This window comes from Balaenoptera ricei, chromosome 8 (genome assembly GCF_028023285.1).
Source record: "Balaenoptera ricei isolate mBalRic1 chromosome 8, mBalRic1.hap2, whole genome shotgun sequence".
In the NCBI taxonomy this organism is placed as follows: domain Eukaryota; kingdom Metazoa; phylum Chordata; class Mammalia; order Artiodactyla; family Balaenopteridae; genus Balaenoptera; species Balaenoptera ricei.
This window is the reverse complement of record NC_082646.1, coordinates 79837301-79861796: the sequence shown is the minus strand read 5'-3', so window position 1 is coordinate 79861796 and position 24496 is coordinate 79837301.

The following is a 24496-nucleotide window of genomic DNA, read 5'->3' as shown; positions in this document are numbered from 1 at the left end:
TCTTTCGTGATAAATTTCTCCCTCAAGGACTCATTAAAACACTCAGCCTCTCTCTCACATACACACACACACACACAACTATCTGTCGTGTACTTACTACACAAAACACATAGTGTATGGTGGAATAGATATACTCAACGTACAGTCATTATTAACCTTTTTTGAATACTATTATAAGCAATTACTGACAATTATATTCCACTTTAAAGAGAGAAATGTTTTAAGAACATGTAATTAAAATGTTTAATTTCAAAGGTGGCACAAGGCCTAGGTTTGAATTCCAACTCCATTACTTACTAACGTGTGTTAAGACACTTAACTTTTTTTTTTTTTTTTTTGGCACACATAGAATTGTAAAGAAAATTAATCATAAGCACAAAAGAAACTCTGAGGTGTGCAGAGCTCTGTTGCAATGGGAGTTTAACGCATCGTCTACTATGACTAGATCAACCATAATCTTTCTTAATGATTTCAGAAATCCTTTTTTTGTTTGTTTTTTCTGCTTTGTTTAGTTTTTTTAACATCTTTATTGGAGTATAATTGCTTTACAGTGGTGTATTACTTTCTGCTTTATAACAAAGTGAATCAGTTATACATATACATATATCCCCATATCTCTTCCCTCTTGCGCCTCCCTCCCTCCCACCCTCCCTATCCCACCCCTCTAGGTAGTCACACAGCACCTAGCTGATCTCCCTGTGCTATGCGGCTGCTTCCCACTAGCTATCTATTTTACATTTGGTAGTGTATATATGTCCATGCCACTCTCTCACTTTGTCCCAGCTTACCCTTCCCCTCCCTGTATCCTCAAGTCCATTCTCTACTAGGTCTGCATCTTTATTCCCGTCTTGCCCCTAGGTTCTTCATAACCTTTTTTTTTTTTTAGATTCCATATATATGTGGTAGCATACGGTATTTGTTTTTCTCTTTCAGACTTACTTCACTCTGTATAACAGACTCTAGGTCCATCCACCTCACTACAAATAACTCAATTTTGTTTCTTTTTATGGCTGAGTAATATTCCATTGTATATGTGTGCCACATCTTCTTTATCCATTCATCCGATGATGGACACTTAGGTTGCTTCCATGTCCTGGCTATTGTAAATAGAGCTGCAATGAACATTGTGGTACATGACTCTTTTTGAATTATAGTTTTCTCAGGGTATATGACCAGTAGTGGGATTGCCAGGTCATATGGTAGTTCTGTTTTTAGTTTTTTAAGGAATCTCCATACTGTTCTCCATAGTGGCTGTATCCATTTACATTCCCACCAACAGTGCAAGAGGGTTCCCTTTTCTCCACACCCTCTCCAGCATTTACTGTTTGTAGATTTTTTGATGATGGCCATTCTGACTGATGTGAGATGATATCTCATGGTAGTTTTGATTTGCATTTCTCTAATGATTAATGATGTTGAGCATTCTTTCATGTGTCTGTTGGCAATCTGTATATTTTCTTTGGAGAAATGTCTATTTAGGTCTTCTGCCCATTTTTGGACTGGGTTGTTTGTTTTTTTGATATTGAGCTGCATGAGCTGCTTGTAAATTTTGGAGATTAATCCTTTGTCAGTTGCTTCATTTGCAAATATTTTCTCCCATTCTGAGGGTTGTCTTTTCGTCTCGTTTATGGTTTCCTTTTGCTGTGCAAAAGCTTTTAAGTTTCATTAGGTCCCATTTGTTTATTTTTGTTTTTATTTCCATTTCTCTAGGAGGTGGGTCAAAAAGGATCTTGCTGTGATTTATGTCATAGAGTGTTCTGCCTATGTTTTCCTCTAAGAGTTTGATAGTGTCTGGCCTTACATTTAGGTCTTTAATCCATTTTGAGGTTTTTTTTGTGTATTGTGTTAGGGAGTATTCTAATTTCATTCTTTTACATGTAGCTGTCCAGTGTTCCCAGCACCACTTATTGAAGAGGCTGTCTTTTCTCTACTGTATGTTCTTGCCTCCTTTATCATAGATAAGGTGACCATATGTGCGTGGGTTTATCTCTGGGCTTTCTATCCTGTTCCATTGATCTATATTTCTGTTTTTGTGCCAGTACCATACTGTCTTGATTACTATAGCTTTTAGCATAGTCTGAAGTTAGGGAGCCTAATTCCTCTAGCTCTGTTTTTCTTTCTCAAGATTGCTATGGCTATTTGGGGTCTTTTGTGTTACCACACAAACTGTGAAATATTTTGTTCTAGTTCTGTGAAGACACAACATTTTTGAGTCCAGTTTTTTTTCATACATGTTGTCAATCAGATTAAATTAGAATATATGGAAAAGTGTCTGGTACACAGTTGGTCCCAGCTAAAAACTAGTTTCTATTCTTTTTTTTTATGGAAAATGCCAATTATAATTGGTTTTGAAGGGTGAATAGAATTTTAAACTGAGCTATGTTGGGCTTTCTATTTAAGTTTAAATAATAGACAATTTAGATTCTACTTTCTTCAGCTGAGGTTTAATAAACTAAAAAAGAATCTGTTCAAATGTTGGTAATTTTGGTTGCCTTCTCCTTTTTATTGATTTCTTTCACTCTTGGCAGATTGGAATTTTAATTTTGAAGGTACCATATGTTTGAAAGTTAAATTAGTTAAGTGTGGAATATTAATGGATTATTTTTCTCCACAAGAGAAATAAAAAGTCTAGATATTGAGCATCTTTTCATTGGGATAACAAATGCTGAACTTTTTAAATAAAAATACTTAAATTTAACCTAGTCTAGCTCTTACTTTGGGTTAAATCCAAAATAATTCTGTCATGGAAAAGCTGTCATTTACCCCAAATATGTACTTTCTTTAATTATAAATAATAAATGCAGAGTGGATATAATAAATAAATCCCTTTCAAACAATATTAACCTTGATAAGTTGTCTTGTTTTAAATTTATTTGCAATACAGATACAGGAGTTTTGCAAAGGATGGATTGAATATTGACTCTGGTAGAGTAGGAGAGAAAACTGTTAGATACAATTTTAAGCATTAAACAAATATTAAAAGAAGTTTAGTGTATAAGCAGGACCAGCCAAACAATTATTAAGATATGATGAAAAGAACATTATTTTGGGAATTAAACACAGGATTACAGAACAACTGTATAACCATTAATAATAATAGTACTGATAAAAGCAGTCCTTGCTAGCACGTATCGAGTATTTGCAGTGTTCCCAGAATTGAGTATTGCTCTATAGTTTTACATGTATTACTTCAAATTTATTTTCAGCTATGTGATCTCAAGCAATTTTCAACTTTCTTGGTGTTGAGTTTCTCACCTGAAAAATGGGGCATTGATTGGACTGAATGGCTCTTTCCAAGATATCAAGTGCTCAAGTGCTTATTCTTTCTGCTGAATTCCTCATGACTGTCTTGGCAAATATATCCCTAATTCTTCTAATTCCCTATTTATATATATGTGTATATATATATATATATATATATATATATACATATTTCATAATCCAGCTTAACGTATCTTAATTATATCAGTTAGCATAATTTATTATAATTTATGAAGTTACTCGACAGGAAGCTAGTCACAAGCACAAGCCCATCACACAGCAAATACTCATTTGCATTTTTGTTGCTTTTGGGCTTCTTCTAGCTATCCTTTCAGGCTTTCCTCTGAACTTCTTCTTTTGACCTATAATAATAGGTTTTTCTCCTGTTCTTTCAAGGTTCAACATATTTACAGTGGAAATAAGAGTTATCTTTCTGTAAAGTTTCATTCTAAACCTGGTTGCTGAAGCAGGCATGCTGCTATAACCTCACTTGATTCTTATTATCCCTGGAATGGAAATGTAGAATGCAAATCAAAATAAGGTAGGTGACTTATTAGATTGGCACCATTTTACAGATGAGAAGATTGAGGCCTATTTGTGGAATGGTGCATGATGTGTGTAGCTAGAACACAGTGTTGATAATGAGTTGAGGGTTTTTTGGCTAGAAGGGTAGATCTGAGCCAGAATATGGGGATCCTACAATGTCTTGCTAGAAGTTTACACAGAAACACTTACAGTATGTTAGATATTTCAGGAGATGTCAGGCTTAAAAGAAGCCAAGTGGGGAAGTGCTAGATTTGAGGGAAAAAGATATGGACTAGGAACCTGTTCTTCCTAGATTCTGTACCTCTGTCTCCAATACTGTCTTCGTTTTGCTACTGTTGTAGTTTAGTGCTGCTCCGAGGCTACAAATCCTGCCCCATCCCTGAATTTATCCCTTTTTGCTTCAGTCTATTTCTGTTCTGTTGAAACTCTTTTCCTGGCTAGTTTTGTCAAAGTCAAGGGACTAAATTTCTCAAAGGAAATATTTTGCCATAAGAGGAGCAAATGACTGCCATCCTGGTAGAGTAATATTAGGACAGTCAACATTGGGTGGGGCATATACTACAGTGGCTTTCAAGTGTGTTCTGTGTCCTTACTTTAAAGTACTATTCAGGAAAAGCAAGCTTTAAAATTGTTAATTAGAGATAGCAGAATTCGAGACTTTAAATCTTGACTGATTATATGTTGGCTATACAGCAATAATAGAAGATAAATTTAGAATTATATGTTTAAATAACGTAACTATATCTCAATACATGTGATTAAGATACATGGATTGGAAAATTGAAAAAGTAATTCTCATTTCTATTTTTTGAACACTTTTTTCCTCTGTAATGATTATTGGCAACATCTAAAATCTGAAGAGGATTCATACATCAATCTTATAAAAAAAGGATTGAAGGGACATACAATTTTTTATACTAAGGGAGAAAAAAAGATGCGATAATCCTTTTTAGGAATGTCAAAAATAGGGACTGGAAAACATTTATTTTTAATCTCGAGAAGTTTCTAAACATAAAAGACTGAGAAACCATCTTAGGACAACATACTTGTGGTAGGCAGAATTCTAAGATTACCTCCAATGAGTAATGCCTTTGTATAATCCCCTCCCCTTGAGTGTGGTCAGAACCTGTGACTTCCTTCAAGCCAGTAGAATATGGCAAAGATGATGGGATAGTCATCCCGTGATCTTAGGGGACTGGAGGGAAAGGTCCTCCTGCTGGCCTTGAAGAGGCAAAATAATATGAGTTCTTAGAACTGTGTCAAGCATTTTGTAAGGGTTATTTGTGTTTGTTAAATAAAGACCGAGTGGATTACTCAAAATATATTTCAAAAGCTTTAGGTTTCCTTTTCCATTTTTAGTTCTTCTCTACTCATAAATTAGTTTCTTCAATCACAAAGAAGTATGAAGTAAGATAGAGTATTTAGGTATTCTTCCCTTCAAGGTTTCTGCTTTTTGTACTATGTTCACAGCTGTTTTTGTTCAGGCTATTAGGGGGTATGACACATGGGAATGGATAATGCACCGTGTCTTCATTTTAGCAGATTTTTAAGCTCTGGATTGTTCATAATGATTAGTTGCACCCCCAACATTTATTAAATAATTGGCAGCAGCAGTGAATTTTGTATAGATGATTTTTTTAACCAGAAAAAGATGACTTTCGGAATTTCATTATGCATTGTCATTCAATAACAAGTGTCTTAGATTCTTTATCTGATTATCCTACTTTTCCAAAACAAATAACACTAGAGGAATTTAGCTTTGGCAGTATTAAGGGATATGCTTGTCAACTCCTTTGCGGTCACATTTCAAAGCCATGGAAAGGTGTGTTCTGAAACATTAAACATTTGACAATAGTCGGATAATCGTAAAGTGGCTAGAAATATTTCCATTCTAATTCTTCCTTAGTATTTGTGTTGTCTCTACTGAGTTTTTACAAAAGTAAGCCGGGGGCTGGCTCTGGGCAAAATGTCAAGTTCAAAATCCTCAGCCTGTCATTCGAAGCCTCCACATTTTGTCCCTTCTCTACATTTCAATCCCAAGTCTGATTATACTCTCATGCCCCAGGTGTTTTTAGTGTACTGCTTTTCAGGTTATCCTCTGAAACCTTGTTCCCCTTTCTTGCCTCTGGCTCTTTGCTCAAGTTGTGACTTCTGCCTAGAATATTTCTTTGCCTCCATGTAAGTAATGCAATTTTTTTCTCATGTCCCCTCACATTTACACTCCCTAAGATGCCTTCCCAGGTATACCAAGAATTTTCATATACCTCTCTTACTTCTCCGTAATATATTTTCCACTTCTATTATGAACTTTATGATGATCTTTGAATCAAATAATTTATTTACATTAGTTATTTATGTGATTGTGAGCTCCTGAGGTTCTATATCTATTATTATTATTATCATCATCATCATCATCTATGGCAATGCTGTATACAATGTTTCGTAAAGAGTATATATTACATCGTGTTTGTTGAATTGAACCCTTTCGAAATTACTAAATCATCTGGATTTGAAGGCCTGAAATCATATATTGTTTTAATCTTTATTATGGACAAGTCAACCTTGATTTGAATTTGCTTCACCTGTAAAAACAAACAAACCAGCTACTTAAAGAGATAATGATGTGAAAGTAGTCAGTAAACTAAAAAAGCAATACAAGCACCAGTTTTTGAAATTTCATTTTTTTCTCCATTTTTCAGTGCTTTCTCTCTTTTTGTCTACTCTTCTGGCCAGATTCCACATCTTGAATTTTTTCTTACTTTGTTTACTCCAGTGTTAACATTTGCCTTAGCTGTTTCTTAATATGATAGTGTAACCTTTACTTGGAAATCTATGTCTATATTTCTAATTTAAATAACTTATTTAACATTTAGGAGTCCACTGATATTTCTACACATACTTGCTCCTGTTAAACAAAAGGGTAACACCATTGTAATAATCAAAATAAAAAAGTAATATATGATATTGGAATAGTAGAGAAGTGTTTAAAGGGCAGGACAATTTGTGGTAATAGCTGCAGGAAGGTGAGATTTATAATCAGACTATGAGATAAACTGTGATTTATAGAAAGATAAGAGATGAAGCTGACTGAAAGTCATTGAGGAATTTCATTCTCTAGCTTTTTGCTGGTTTTTCCACTCCTTTGGTAGTGTTTATGAGATTGTGTTCTCAAGTCAGCCTACAGAATTTAAGTTTTAGCTTTGTAACTGTATGTCCTACATATGTATTAATTCTGTGACCTAAACCCAAATTTCCATCACCTTGAAATGGTGATAATAATACATAAATTCTTCATAGGCTTGTTGAAAGGATCAAATAAAATAAATTGTTTAAAGTCCTTACCACACAGCAAACACAATACATGGCTAATATTATTATAATTATTTGTCTAATCATTGCATTGGACATCTATATCTCAAAGTTCTTTCTCTAGGTTCATAGATTTTACAGTAGGACAAAAATCGTTATTTAAGCAAATTATCCTTAATCATTTTAGAGAGCAAGTGAAGCATTTTATATGGTGATTCAATAATTTTCTTTATTGTACTAGATGTAAGTTAGGAATTAACAAGCAAAACATTTTTTAGAGTAGGAATAGGTATACATTTCACTACAGTGTGAATCATTTTGACTACCTTATTTTTCTCTTCTTTCATATTACATTCATTTTTCCATTTTACTTTTTTAATAATGATTGCAATCAGTATATGAAGTTGAAGAAATAAATGGGATATATAGACCAATCCCTCAACTACTTATTATTTAATTATATTTAGAAAAGAAGTTTGGGCAGAAAGGAAATGGGAACTAGAGAGCAAGCCGTATTTGGATTTCTTATGAATTTACTTTATATGTATTATCTGTTTTCTTAACCATTACTAAAGATTGCTTTGACACCACAAATTGACAAGTTAAAAAACACCATCTTCAACACTTACAAGCTTTAGGATCTTGGCTTCTGTGTACTTCAGTTGCAGAATCCTGATTGCAATGAGGATAGTAATTATACCTCCTTCATAGACTTGTTGAAACGGTTGAATAAGATACTGATGAAAAAAACACTTGCATAATCTCAGAGTGGTTGCCACATAAGTTTTTCTTCTAATTGTTATTGCTGTTGTTGTTATGTCAAAGAGAGATACAAGTCCCCCAAAAAATGGATAGAGAAAATATTTCCTTAAAATTTTTATTATTAATAAGAATTCTGGGTAAAAGTATTTCTTTGGGAGCTAAGTGCTGGGAAAGAAGCTTCTTTCTCTAGGAACATACATATCTTCTCTAATGTTTCTCTCTTTACTTTGCCATTAAAAGCCACATCTGCTTTGGCAACTGTGTAAAATTTTAGGGCCAGCTTATTCTTATTATAGTATCTCTTTCCTCTAGTCTAAATATAAATTTGTAGTTCCAATAGTCCTGATTTTTAGCTCTTCTGTATAGTTTACTGTTTTCGTTGCGTGCATTTATACCATTTATACTCATTCAATTGTCAAATATGTATTGAATGCTGCTATATACAACATTTTGTGCTAGGTGCTTGGTGGTTCAATGAAATGATAAGAAAAATTACCAAAAAATCAGACAAAACAAAACTGCATTCATAGAAATCATTGTCTCATCGAGGACATTAACATTAATGAATAATCAGATAAATCAATGTAAAGTTCCAATATTAATTACCACAGACAGCTGCATGGTGCTACAGGATCATTTAACTGGGTAAATGACCTATTTAAGGAATCAAAGAAATGATATGGGCATAAATAATCCAGCAGATGCTACTCTCCTTTATGGTTTCATTTTTTTTCCCCTAAGCCTGAAGAGTTGGCTGCTGCAAGGAACTGAAGAGATAATGAGAACTAGACCTTTCCTGAAGGGCAGAAAAAAGAAAGAAAAGAAATGATGACTGAGCTAAAAGTCTGAAGGAAAAAAATGGATTAACAAAGCAAACGTGTGTGTGTGTGTGTCTGTGTTTGCACGTGTGAGAGAGAGAGACAGAGACAGAGAGAAACAGACAGAGAAAGAGAGCGAAAGAGATAGATTGAGAGAGAGATGCATTTATTCCAGCCACTGGGAAAGCCATGTGGGAGAGGGAGATGGAATAGTTCAAGGAAATGAAATTACCGAGTATGGAGTGCATCCTGCAAAATAAAGTGTGGTGGTCAATAGGTAAGGGCAAGAAGAAATAGGGACTTTTGGCCATTAAAGGGTTATGTGAATTAGGGTAGGTAGGCTGTGGGTAGACATGTCAGGTTCACATTCTGAAAGGTCACTCTGAGGGAAACCATGAAAACAAAGAGAATTCCCTTCAATAGAGGAATAACTAGGAAAATTGTGATATATCCTAATCATGGAAAATAATGTAGCTTATAAGAATATGAAGTAGATATCATTGACTTATAGGAATATTCACAAGTTATTATTTAGTAGAATGAAAAATGCAAAAAATTATCTATGATATAATCACAGTTGTATAAAACAATGGCAAAAAACTTACGTGTTTATATGTGTGTATATGGATATGTATACGCATATTGTTTGTAAGTGATCACATGAACATGGAAAATGAAGTTTTATACATACTAGCAGGTCTACATGGGTTACCTGAGGGCAAACAAGACTGATGTGTATGGAGAGGAGGGTGAGGGAGGAAATTCATAAGAACTATAAAGAAAAAGACTGTGGTAGAAAACAAAATCATTTACATTTAGTTTCTTTATATTGGGTTTGCCAAAAAGTTCGTTCGGGTATTTTGTAAAATGAAAAACCCGAACGAACGTTTTGGCTAACCCCAATACTTTAGCACACATTTATACATATGCACGCATGCATAAAGAAACCAATAACATATTAAAGAAAGGAAAAAGAAATAGTCTGGTAAGAGTGTAGAACACATATTTGAAAGGCCAGAATGATTAACAGGGAATTTACTTAAGAGGCTATTACAGTGATCCAAGCTGGAGATGGTGTTTGCTTTAATTAGGAAGCCGGTGGTACAGTTAGAAAGAAGTGGACAAACCAGTTAAAGTTTAGGAAGGAAAATCAATAAGACTCAGGACTGGCTTATATAAGAAAGGTGTCAAAGAAGAGTTACATTTCTGGTTTGTGCATTTTGATTATGAAGGAGAGAATATTAGAAAGAAAAAGGCATAAAAGAGGGGAGTTCAATTTAACATATGTTTCTTTTATAAAAGTGCTTTTGAGACTTTCAAATGGAAATGTCAAGTGGACTATTGAATGAATCTACCTAGGGCTGAAAATTTAGCTCTGGGATGAAAATTTACATTCATGAGTGATCTGTATATAGTGATAATTTAAGCCATGGACAGAGATGAGATTGCCTAGGGAGATAGTATATAATGAGGAGAGAAGAATATTACTGAATGAGCTTGAATAATATTTCATAACAGGTAGACAGAGTAAACCTGCAAAAGAAATAAGAAAGACTAGCTAGAGAGTTTAGATAAAATGAGGAAATTTATAACAAGGGGGCTAAGTAAGAAAGTATTTCATGCAGAAGAAATATTCTATAATATCAAATACGACTAAAAAGTAATGAAGGAAGACTGAAAATACCTGTTGCATTTATCAACATGTAGGGCCCTGATAACCTTGTCAGAGCTCATTCAATGGAACCATAAGTGTGGAAATGGACTCAGAGTTGGTTCTTGTAATCATGAGGTTAGGGAATGAAAGCATAACTATGCATAATTATTTCCAGTTGTGTAATTGAGGAGATAGTACAGCAGCTGATGGGGGTCATGAAAGCACTAGTGGGTCTCTTCTCTTCTAGGAAGGACTTATCACTTTCTGAAATTTTGTTCATCTAGATTTGTGTCCTCAGCTCCTTTATGAGTTAAAAATATGATGTTATAACTTTTGTGTCCATTCACTAAATGCTGAACAGTGCACAGGGGTCTGAAAGAATTCCCCCCAGAGGAACACCAGGCCTTCACTGGACTTCAGTGGCCCTTCAAAGTCTGGAAAAGAGCTGTAGAGTGGAGAGATATGTCCCAAGATGCAGAACACTGAGAATGGGTTTGAAGAGCAAATAGAACTCCACAGGGACCCCCCCCACACACACAAAACACTAAAAGTAAAGCTTGAAAATCAGAGAGCTCTCATACAATTGGTGAGATCTCATACAATCTCATACAGTTGGTGGCTGAGATACAAAGCATAAAGTATGGGAAATGTATGAGCTCTTGCTAGTCTTGAGAGCCTAGCAAGGGACATGTATGAATTCTGCTTTGAAAAATTTACACAATGCCTAGAACACAGTAAGATGTCATAAGATATACAAAGAAGCAAGAAAATGTGACACAATCAAGTGAAAAAAGTCCACGTAATCAGATCTACAGGTGGTCAGATCTGAGTTAGAATTACCAGAAAAGAACTTTAAAATAAGTATGATAGGAGTTCTGTTTATGATTCAGGTGCAGAGTCACAAATGAGTATTACTCTCTCCAAAACACTAGAAAAAACTGGGTAAGCTACCAAGTCCTAGTTTTTAAACATGAAACAGAGAGCTGAGGAAACAAAGATAACTTAGTTTAATCAAATTTCAGAAACTAACAAGCCATACACAGGAGAGAAGAGACCAACAGTTCCCTTCTTCCACGACAGAACAGTTTGAAGAAGAACATGCCATAGATAAGGGTAAGTACAATCCAGACAAATATTTAGCCAACTTTTATGACCCCTTGGGAGCTGGCATAAACTTTAGAATTCTGTTACAAAGAAGCTCTGGACCCATGTACCAACTCTTTTCATTGGACCGTAATTGAAAATGGGTGTCGTACACCAAATATTATCACAGTATAAAGCTACGAGTGCTTTCTCACCCTCTTACAACCAGTGTGACTGTAATCCCTGTGTACCCTAATAATAACGAGCTTGAAGTGGTTAAATATTAAAACCCCGAGTAGCAGAAAAATATGAGTTTAATGATGCTTCAAGGTGTCCATGACTGCCTATTTGAGGATCATTTCCAACTCATATCCAAGCTGGAAGTCATTCTTGCTCCCGAAATGAGCCAAGTACAAACCATAGTTCACTCTACCCACCACAGCACCTTCAAAGGCTGTTTTGGAAAGACACCAGGCATCTGGATAGGGACAAAGGCACACAACAGATGGCATCTTTCAGAGAAAGATGAGCAGACATTAACAAAAATGCAAGATTCCATTCACAAATAACTATTGTCAGGGTTTTTTTCTAGGCATATTGAATAAAAAATAATAGTCTTAAATTTGAGTTGGTGATTAGGCTGCAATTAAAGATTGAGGAAATGCTGACAAGATGTAAATTTTAATATACTTGTTAGTAAACAACTTAATGAAGAGGGCTGTCCTTCGATCAAAATCAGGTGTGGGACAAGGACAACGGAGAGTCCAAAGTGGATAATCAGAAAGGACAGACTCACGTCCCTCAGGTACTCTATCAACCATATTCATTTCCTCTAAGGGAGAAAGTGCAAAGTAACATTAGAAATTGTACAATTAGGTTTGCCATGTTAAATTATGTTTAATTTTACTCTGTTAGACACTATCAAACTCTTAGAGGAAAATATAGGCAGAACACTCTATGACATAAATCACAGCAAGATCCTTTTTGACCCACCTCCTAGAGAAATGGAAATAAAAACACAAATAAATGGGACCTAATGAAACTTAAAAGCTTTTGCACAGCAAAGGAAACCATAAACAAGACCAAAAGACAACCCTCAGAATGGGAGAAAATATTTGCAAATGAAGCAACTGACAAAGGATTAATCTCCAAGATTTACAAGCAGCTCATGCAGCTCAATAACAAAAAAACAAACAACCCAATCCAAAAATGGGCAGAAGACCTAAATAGACATTTCTCCAAAGAAAATATACAGATTGCCAACAGACACATGAAAGAATGCTCAACATCATTAATCATTAGAGAAATGCAAATCAAAACTACAATGAGGTATCATCTCACACCAGTCAGAATGGCCATCATCAAAAAATCTAGAAACAATAAATGCTGGAAAGGGTGTGGAGAAAAGGGAACCCTCTTGCACTGTTGGTGGTAATGTAAATTGATACAGCCACTATGGAGAACAGTATGGAGGTTCCTTAAAAAACTACAAATAGAACTACCATACGACCCAGCAATCCCACTACTGGGCATATACCCTGAGAAAACCATAATTCAAAAAGAGACATGTACCACAATGTTCACTGCAGCTCTATTTACAATAGCCAGGACATGGAAGCAACCTAAGTGTCCATCATCGGATGAATGGATAAAGAAGATGTGGCACATATATACAATGGAATATTACTCACCCATAAAAAGAAATGAAATGGAGGTATTTGTAATGAGGTGGATGGAGTTAGAGTCTGTCATACAGAGTGAAGTAAGTCAGAAAAAGAAAAACAAATACAGTATGCTAACACATATATATGGAATCTAAGGAAAAAAAAAAAAAAGGTCATGAAGAATCTAGTGGCAAGACGGGAATAAAGACACAGACCTACTAGAGAATGGACTTCAGGATATGGGGAGGGGGAGGGGTGAGATGAGACAGGGTGAGAGAGTGTCATGGACATATATACACTACCAAATGTAAAATAGATAGCTAGTGGGAAGCAGCTGCATAGCACAGGGAGATCAGCTCGGTGCTTTGTGACCACCTAGAGGGGTGGGATAGGGAAGGTGGGAGGGAGGGAGATGCAAGAGGGAAGAGATATGGGAACATATGTATATGTATAACTGATTCACTTTGTTATAAAGCAGAAACTAACACACCATTGTAAAGCAATTATACTTCAATAAAGATGTTTAAAAAAAATTTTACTCTGTTAACTGCATATATATTTTTTATATATATATATATATATATATATATATATATATATATATATCACATTCAAAGAGGTTAAAAACTCCTACTAAACATTTATAAGTTAGAGCCTTACATATTTTTTCATATTCTATAGTTTGCTATAAGTGTTTAGTGGGGTTTATACAGTGTAGGTCTCTTTATATAAAAACATCCTCTGTTTTAAAATATCAATTATTTTTTCTTTTCAGAATGAACTAGATATAAATGCACAACAGTAAAGCAGTATTTGGCAGCTTACTTTTGAAACTTTTTGATGAAAACAAAAAGATTTGCTAGGATAGTTGAATCCACATTTCATAATGCACACTGCTTAGTGTTTATGATATACATCAATATATCATGGCTCACAGCAGATAATGCTATTTGTTTTGATACTGACTTCCAATTCCAATTCACTGGAAAACAAGTGAAATTTCTTAACCAGCTTGGTTAAGGGAAGACTTTCTGGTTTATACTTCATCTCACATTTGCATTTGAAGTTGTTTTTGCCCTTGTACTTTTCTTGCTAGGATGTTTTCTGCTGGTGTCCCATTATTTTTGTTAATCGTGGAATGTTTTCAGTCTTTGCTTAGCACTTTCATTCTGTGAAGTGTTGTTGAGCCACTAGCTATGAGAATTATCTGCTGTTTTATTTGCTTGCTGTGAGATGGAATGGGTAGGACAGGGACTCTGGTCCCTTCTCCCTCATTCTAGTTCTCAGATCAATTTGAAATACAGTATGTGATGTTCACGTGGCCCAGCTTAGCTACTCATTCCAAGGGACTTAGCATTTGTCTACTGGTACCAGTAAGGATATGCTCCTGGTGATTCTGGAGCTTGGCTCCTTTCAAGTTCTCTTAGTTTTCCATGTGATGACAGACCCCAAGCTCTTCTGAAGATCCTCTGTTCTCTTCAGTTGCCACTACCCCATCTTACATTGATAAATGGTTCTCCTCAAGGAAACGTAAGATCCCTTATTGAGTGGCCCTTCCTCTTCCCCAGAAGCTTGTCATGAGCCTTGGATGGTGTGTGTAAGCTGTTAGGATGTTGTTTACTTCAAGCCCCAAATCTTCCTCAGCCTTACCCCAGAGCCTAGCTCTTGCCAACTGTCAGAAAAATCATACTGCTTGATGTTATCATTTTCTACTTTCTCTTTTTTCAAATAACTTCCTCTCCTCTAATTACCCAAATCTCAATTGTGCATAAGTAAATATCCAGGGGGCTGATGCAGTTAGTTTCATCTGCTATGGAAACAATACATTCAGTATGTATATTTTTAGTGTATTTTTCTAATCTATACACATTTCCCATTTTTCGTTCCCCAACCATAATTCTATTCTCACATCTTCAGTCTCTGTGTATGCTATGAATATTCAATATTGTCTCAATATACAGACCATTAACTATTAAAAAGTAACAAAGCAAAGCTAGGGTTTCTTTGCTGAGCCAATAAGACATAGCATGAAAAGAGCCCCAGGGGATTTCTTTAGTGCCAGCAAAATGCAGCTTAAAACAGTGGCATCTGGCAGTATTTACGTATTTTTCCAAAAGAAACATTCACTGAACATCTAATAACTTACTGATTTGAATCTCTGCAGCAACTTTTTGCATAGAACCAGTTTATTTCAGCACATATGTTCCTTGCAAGATATCAGTGGGGAGGAGAGGGATCAACAAGTCCCATTGTTTCTATAGAGCTTTTCATTTTTTCATTAGAGCAATTCTGAGTGGATCAAAACTCAAATATTGAGGGATTACCAAGTAGTTTAGAATTAAGGGTATAGATCCTGAGAGACTGACTGAATCCAAGAGGGAAACTGAGAAAACAGGATTCTACCAAATCTATTAGCTTCTCTACTGCAGGGCAGAGCAGAGAGATGTAAAGCTATTACCTAGCGGCGTGCTGGTTAGAGGTCTTGTAGAAGGTAAAGAGAATGAAATAAGATTTAAAATAACTCCGACAGGATAAATATGTTTTACAAAGCAAGACAACAACAACAAGTGTTATTCTCCCTGACTCTTAGGGAATATTAAACTATCCTGGTCTGTGATCCTCAGAAAGCATATTATCCTATGTCACTGTATATTATACCTACTTAGTTATATTTTTACAATAAACAAAGTGCCAGCCATGATTATGGGTTGTTCTCAATGGCCACATTTATTTTGAAGAGCCCTTGAGTGCTCACAGGAAAATTTTATTTTCACATTTTTCAACTTACAGATCTTGCAAGAAATGAGAGACTATTTCCAAAATCACACATAATTTATCTGGAGAGGAATGTCACCTTGACTTTTCAAATAAAAGTGTTGTGTTTTGGGAGAGAAAGACCTAGAAACTGTTTTCTTATTTTCACAAATGTCATCTCTTATAGAGATAAAATTAACATTCAGCTTTGATTCGGCAACAGGAAAGAATAAAAGACAAAGAGGAAAAACACATTTTTTAATAAAATTCCATATATTATTTTTTTAATTACACAAAATTTTACTCTTATTTCTTATGGTAAAGGTTAGGATACCAGACCATTTTCTGGTAAAATATCTGCTCTAAAACAAAGATATTTTCTCAAGGTTTATTCCTTTATTTTCGGCAAACTCTTAACTTCTTTTTTGTTTCTGGATAACACTGAATCTTTGTTTTAATTAAAAATAATTTTTATGCAAATAAGTAAATGGTTGCATACTTTTAAAAATAAAAACTGTGTTTCTAAAAAGCAAAGTTTACACAAAATGGCATATTTAGACTAATACATAGTCTTCATTCCTTTCAATCATTCTGTGACATTTCACATAGAAAATTCTAGATCATGTCTTTTTAGGTGTAGGGCACAACTTACTACTTACCTTTGTGGAAGTATAACGGCTTTGCCATTTCAGCCCAGTGCTAAATAAGTCAGATGACATATTTCACTTTCAGAGCTCCTTGTGTGATTACCTACAACACACTTCTCTCTGTTCCCAATCTTGCCTCTTTACCCTTCGTTCTAAAGTTTTGATCTCTAAAGAGTTCCTTACTAAACATCCACAGTCTATGCTCAACTCTGAGAGACTGCTTTTTGGAGAACCCAAGCTGTGACAGCATCTATTCTTAACTGCTCAGAATACAGATGGCATTTAGCTCAAAGGACACGGGACATGAGCTGTGATTGCTTTTCGTTTCGTGTCCTTTTATTTCACTCTTCTACCTCCTGGGAAGTGGCTCCAATAAGAAGCTAAAAGTCAGAAACAAAAGAAACAAATGACTGAAAAATTGAACAGCTGAATAAATTCCTTTGGGAGATATAAAAATCATTTAAACTACATCTTACTTAAATGGGTTGAGAATTCTTTTTCTCAAAGCTCTTGAAATAATGAAAAGTTGCATTAAAATGTGTTCCTTTTGTCATGCCAAATGTCGCTAAAATGCTTTATAAGGAGGCCACTGATTCTTGTTCAGCACAAGACTGCTTGTGGGGTAGATCAATGATGAAGTTTTCTCTCTTAAAGCCTTTGTAAATATGAAGATCCACAGAGATACAATAATAATAATAACAATTGTGATAAAAATAATAATAGTGATAAAAGTGTGAGAGAGATTTGGTAGAAATTTTGATTTTTAACACTTGAGTAACATTTTACCCATGGGGAACTCTTCTTAGAAATTGATCTATGGGACAGTTGTTCTTGGAACTGATGAGTTGAGGCAGCTCTAGAATGGTGGATGGTGGTAGTTGCTGAGCAACGTTATCCATGCCTGGTAGTCTCTGGGCCTTTTGTCTTAACACCTTGCTTGGGGAGAATGAGGGAAAACCTACTTTTAAATCATGCGGCTTTAGGGCTCAGAAGAAACATTGAGAACATAACTTAAGGTGTTAAAGGGTTATCAAGGAGAAAAACTAGGTAGAATAAAATGTCTATGTTTTATTCTCAGGCTGTAGGTGATTTCCACAAAAACAAAAAGAGGCAAACTCAATGCATACCTATGCAGTCCTTTGTTATATTTTAAATATCAGGTATTATTAAGGTCCTAACATATGAGCTGAGATAATAACATATTTATATTTTTATTTCTAGGTTATTCTCACTGAGCTTCATGTTTTTTTAAGCCATAGTATAATAATTGTTTCATGCAATCCCTAAATTTAAATGATAGTGTAGTGATAATTCTTTTCATTTAGTGAGCTTGTAGTTAATTGTAGGATCTAATTTTCTGGAAGAGAAATGGCTGTGAAATGAATTTTGAGAAATATTACTGTTCTAGTTTTGGATGAATCAAGATAATGGCTACTTTTACAGGATCGGTATTGACCACAGTCCCACAACGCTGGAAGAGATGGAGTCAGAAAATTTGGAGCTATGGAGGTAAGTAAATAATGGTACCTGGTTAGTAGCCAAATATCTGACTCATATTCTGTAAATAAAAGTATTTTCTTTTATGGTGCGAGGGCACTCTGCTTTGCCACTGAAAATTCCATGTCCCTGTAATGCCATCTCAAAGTATGAGGTTCAGGAATACGAAGCAGTTTGTTAAATGTGGTTTGCACTCAAGGGCAGTGAGGACGCTATTGGAACAACTCTGTTTATTAGCTTGTTTTCCTGGAATTGAGGAGCTGGTGAATAAGGAGACATGGCATGACAGGTAGTAGAAAAACAGCCAGCAACAGTTACTGAGCATTACCCTTCAAGAGTGTTCTCCAGAGTATTTATTTGTAAGGAGTATTAGGCAAACATTAGAGTTCGTATTTTGTTGGGGTCTCATTTATTTTCAGCCGCAGATTAACTTACATGTGAATTAGTTTTGCTTTTAGGTATTTAAAAGTCTCATTACAAAGCCAGAGCCTTTGCTTATAGTGGAGTAGCTCTATGTTGACATTAGAAGGGAAAATTGCCAGAAGGAATTAGCACATTAATTAGGGGGAAAAAAATCTACATTGCCAAAGAATCTTTCTGAATATATGTTTTCCACGTAGAAGAAGAGATTTAAACCGAGAACTTGTCTACATAAACAGATAGTTTGGAAGGATATGGCATTGGTTACCTAGGTAGCACCAATCTTTATTTCTAACCCTCAATAAAAGGTCAATGTGAATATGGGGAGAATGATTTTATTTTGACAGACTGCATGGTGGTCTGTTCTAACAATTCTCTGCGTAATCAGAATTTCAAATGCTCTTGGTAGTGTTTTCAAATGCAATATGTTGTGTTGTACTCAACACTGCTATGGATGAGGTTCAGTCTCCAAGGAAGTAGCTTAAATTTGCAATGTTGAAATTAAATTATTTTTATTCCTGCAGGGAAAACTAATTCTAGGTAGCCAGTGAGCATGCAGCTCACTTGGCTCAATCCGTTATTCAAACAGCATAGAAAGACATAGGAAAAACCAGTTTGAATTTGACATTGTCATAAATTGTAACTACATTTAGGAAGTTAGTATCCTTCTATATGAAATATTGCGAACACATACAAATATAAACCCATATTCATATAAAAATCATACTTCAAGGAGACACCAAGTTAATATTTTCAAAAATATGATTGTGTCTGAATTTCTGATGTGAAGATAGATGTATATCTTTGTTTTGACAAACAGTTTACCACACCTTTAGACTTGGGGCTGCTGGTGTTGACAATAGCTCCTACCAGGGAAGGCATTGTCTAGGAAACTCTCATTTTAATAAAATTTGAAGAGAGGAATAGAATATTCAATGGAGAAAGCAAGGTAATGCATAATATATAAAAGGGTGCAGAACTTAGTATGTAGGACCCTACATTTTCACAATCTTGTTTCTATTGTGGGTTTATAATTCTTATAGTAGGAGTCCCTAGGAAGAATTCCCATTTTTATAAGACCTGAGCCCTCCAAGCAAATGCCAATCTTTCATAGAACTTTATCACTTTGATGGCCAGACTGTGCCATAAAATTATTGAATTATATGGGCCTTATTAGTAACTAGATAATTACTAACTAATAATATATTAGTTCAAATTTAGTTTCAAATGCTATGTTTGAATTGTTAATATGTGATAGGCTTTTAGCCATATACTTTGAAATGTAGAGAGGATTATTTGTACATTGGAAACTCAACTCATAACTACCTGATTACTACTGATAGAAGCCACAAATGTATACACTTTTAAAAATATATATCACTGTAAAATATTTCATATACAGTCATCCCTTCATATCCTTGGGTGGGGACCCCGCGGATATAGAGGGCTGAATATGGGACTTGAGCATCCATGGATTTTGGTGCCTGCAGAAATCCTGGAACCAATCCCCCCTGGATTCTAAGGGACAACTGTATACATGAAATCTATTCATGAACAGGGTCTTTTGCTTAACTTCTAAAATTTAGTGGGAAAACTGTGAAATAAATTTTTGCCAATCTAGGAACTACAATTGGAAGAAGAGACCTAATTAAAACATGTTGAGATAAATTGCTCAAGGCCATACAGCCAGTTAGTGGCAAGGCAAAGATGAGAAACCAGGCCTGACTGATATACTGCCTGAGCTTTATTCACTTTGCAAATTTGTTGTTAAAACATGCTGAATATGTAGAAATGTTTAATGTTTACCATTTAATAAGCAAATATTTGTCTATTAATTATTATTATTTATGTTTAGTTTGTTTTGAATCTTTTTTTTCTAATGGACTCGAAGTTTTTCTAATTTTTTCCCCGCTCTTATTTGGGAAACATACATTTTATTGCTAGTCCTTCAGTGTTTACTCCTACTTTTGTAACAACACATATCTTAATTAATTTTTCTAGAAAGTATAAAATTATTGATTATAAGACAAGAACACTATCACTCTATATTTACATGTTAAACCTACTGCCCATTCCTACTCACAACTTCACTATTTTTTAAATTTAATTATTCTGCTTGTATAGAGTTGATGTGTTACAGCATATTGGGGTGACATAGTATACTGGTGACAAATCAAGGGCTAAAAGGTCCATTGACCCACTTAGATATTATCACACAATATAATAATGGACAAGTGGAAATATTAATTTGATTTATACAGATACAGAGAGAAAACATAATTATCTGTTTACTTACATGTTTATATCTATCTACTTATCTATCTATTCTCTAAATTGTTAATGTTCTTTATCTGAAAAAATATATAACTAGATAGATGGGTAGTTTGATTTGTTAAGTCCAAATAATGTTTCAACAGTTTGGGAAGTTAACACTTTTTCCTAAGAATGACACACTTTGTTAACACTTAATATTCACCAGGTTAACATCCATTTTGCATTACCCATCTGCTGTAGAGTAACTAGGAGCTACATAAAAGAGAAAGCAGTCATACTCCTGATAAATATTTAAAGTGAATACATTCACTGACTCCCTGTTCCACTTGCTACCCTCTTCCTATTATGCACCCACTCTTCCCTTGGGTGATTTACATATTTAGGTTTCAGTTTGACTACAGGTATATAAATACTTCAACATTAATTTTAAAAATTATGGGTTCAGGAAAACTAAACACACATTTTACTTCACATCTGATATAACTTCAAAACTGAGATTGATTTAATTCCCCTTTTGAAGGGAAATTTTTGGAGGTGCATATTTAGATCATTGGGTAGTGACTACGAGGTCAAATTATTTAACTAAGGGATTGTGTTGAGGGAGGGAAGTTTTGAATCTTTGAATGACTGGAAATTCACAGAATTTGAATATTATACATATGAATGCAATTCTAAGAATATGTGATTTGTTTCAAACTTCAAAAAAAGTGACAGTAGTGAAGCTCTCTGACTATGCTTCATGAGCTATGCTTCATGAATCTTCTCAATGCACTTCTGTATAATTTGCATGCATGTTTTTGACTAATACAATGGAAATAATTTGAATGGAATAATTCTGAGGAACTACATTGAATCCCCAAATATTTATAACTTCAGAGCATTATACTTAGTGCTGAGGAAGTTGTACTGTAGAAAAAGTGTTAACAAGGAAAACTGTAGTTTAATGATTAATGGCATGGAATAGAATGGTAAAGTTCTTGCATCCAAACCAGTTCCATCACTTACTGGCTGTGAGATTACAGATAGATTAATTCAAGCTCTTTAACTCTTTTTCCTCGTCTGTAAAATGGGTATAATGATAATATGTACCTCAGAGTTGTTACGAAGAACAGATAATTTAAAATGTGTAAAGCCTTTTAAAAGTGCTTAGGTAGGTGTAAGGATGAGATAACAACTCTAGGGGACAGCATTCACTGTGTGAATGTTACGTGATTAGTGACACAACATAGTATGGATATGGTGACCTTCACAGTTTACACAGCAGACATAAACAAGGTAAACAAGAAGTAGTTATAGCAATTACTACCATTGGGATTAAAATCAGGAAAACGACATGTCCTGGTTTGCTCAGGATGAGGCTGATTTGTGCCTACCATCATGGCATCATTGTCACAAGGTTACCTTTCACTCTCAGAAGTGTCCCAATGTGTACATTAAATTGTAGAGTCATTATATTCAAAGGAGCATATTTATGGCAAACCTTTCATTTGGATGAAACTTACTCATACTTGTCTTTTGAAATTTAATCAAGAGGATTTTATGTCTACCCAAATATATATATATATATATATATCTCCATATATATATATATATATATATATATATATATATATATATATATACATATATGACATCAAGCACTTTAAAATCTGCATGGCCCATTCACCAGTACAATTTTCCACAACCAGGGAAACCAAAATGGTTCAGAAGAAACACTATGTTTGCTGAGCCTCTGCCACGTGCCGCCATATGGTCTTTACTGATGGCATTTCTCTGTTGTCCTGCATTCTTAAATATGCTTATCCTGGAGGATTCCAAAAAAGAAACTAAGTCTTCTTTTATTCTTGTTGTCCAAGGTCTTTCTGTGCTTCATGCAGACTTGAGGAATAAACAAGGAATAAAAACAAACAAGCAAACAAAAAACTATTGCTTCAAAGGCCTCAGATCTTATCCCTGAGGCAGAGCTCAAAAATAGACCATAGAAACCTGCACTGCAAACAGTTCACTTGCTCCCCCCATGCAAACTTCTCTTTCAGATCGCTACCTGGTGAGGTTATCATCTCATCTATAACCAAATCAACTCTAAATTCTGATTTAGTCTAATTAAATTATATTAAATTATATTAAATCACTTCTAACACATTTTGAAATAAGTAACTATATTAAGTTCAACTCCAGATACGTTTATTGATCAGACACCTGTGCCAAGCAAAGTGCTAAAGGCTACTGAGGAGGTAAAACGTTCACAGAGCCAAGAGTCATGTTGTCACAGAGCTTTCAGTGGGGTGGAGTGGGAAGATAGAAATTAAACACTTTTACAAACAAATGTAAAATTACAAATATGTGATCATGGCTGGAGCAGAAAGATTGATGGTGTAATAAAGAATATTAGGCAAAAAGTGCCTCCTCTTCATTGAGAGGACACATAAGAGAAGGGAAGTTTGACACGATAATAGAAGCTGAGATTCCATGAGGAGAAAGTTGTCAGTGGTTGGGTGAAGGACCTTGGAAGGTGGTAGAGCAGTTTTCCACCTAGAGGAGTCAAGAACACCTTGCGGCAAGAAGATAAAGTACAGTACACTTCTAGAACTAGGGGAAAAAATTGTAACCCAAAAGTTTCAAAGATTTGTTAAAAAATATAAACATTACACTAAGTTCCAGACAACTTAGAGGCATTAGATTCTGCCTCTCTGAGACTGTTCCCCCCTATATTAAATGATGATTCTAATCCTTCATCTATGTCACAGGGTTGTTATGTGTCTCAAATCAGACAATTTATGTAACGATGTTTTATAAACTCTAAAATATATATATGGTGACATATGATCAAAAACTATGATCAAATAAATTGATAGTGCATTTGAAGGCAGAATTTGTTCAATTCTGAAAGGTAATAACTTGACTTCAATAATAGATCAAAATTAATGCCATCTATAGGACTGTGTGTGCATGAGTAATTCATTCTGCTAATGAATTAGAAAGGTTTGGGTGGTACTTCCCCCAATATAGACTCCACTGTAAGTGACAGAAAGGTTCCATTTTTCAACTACATATTAAAATAATATGGGTTTTGAATTCAGACAGATCTGTGTGTAAAGGTCAGATCTGTCACTTACTTCCTAGGTGTGAGAATTTAGGTGTTTTTTTCTTTTTTTTTTAACTCTACTAGCTCTGTTTTTCCATCTATAAATGAGGATAATGCAAATTTTTCAGGGCTGTTCTGAGTATAAAGTATTGCATATAAAAATTAATTAACATGGGACATGGCCAACAGGGTATGCTCAGTAAATTTTAGCTGTGAATTTTTGCCTGTCATTTTTGCACTCTGCATTTGCAAATAAACAATCCCAACTCTATAGCAATTCTGTAAGCACTTGGTATGTGTCACATTGAATCTAGCTTATTTTTTACTCCTGGGGATATAAATATTTTATTAATTGGAAGTATTTATATTCAATTGTAACAGAGACTTCAAAAATAATTTCTGTGTTTTCAAGCCTTCTACTCAGATGCCATTATCTTCCCATTAAACATTCAGGAAGCAACTAAACATAAAAAGACATAATAAGCACATGAAAGAGGCTCAGTAGGAGAATTAGTGTTAAATCTAGTACATTGACATAGATAACATTTATGCTACATATTAAGATGGAATACAAATAATCTACCCCCTTGTGTGTGATTTCTTTACATACTAATTAGATTATTTCTACATATGGAAAGCACGTAGTCTTTATACCACAAGTAAAAAGACCAAATAAAATTCTGGGTGACTTGGGATTTGATTCAATGAATATATTCCTCTAG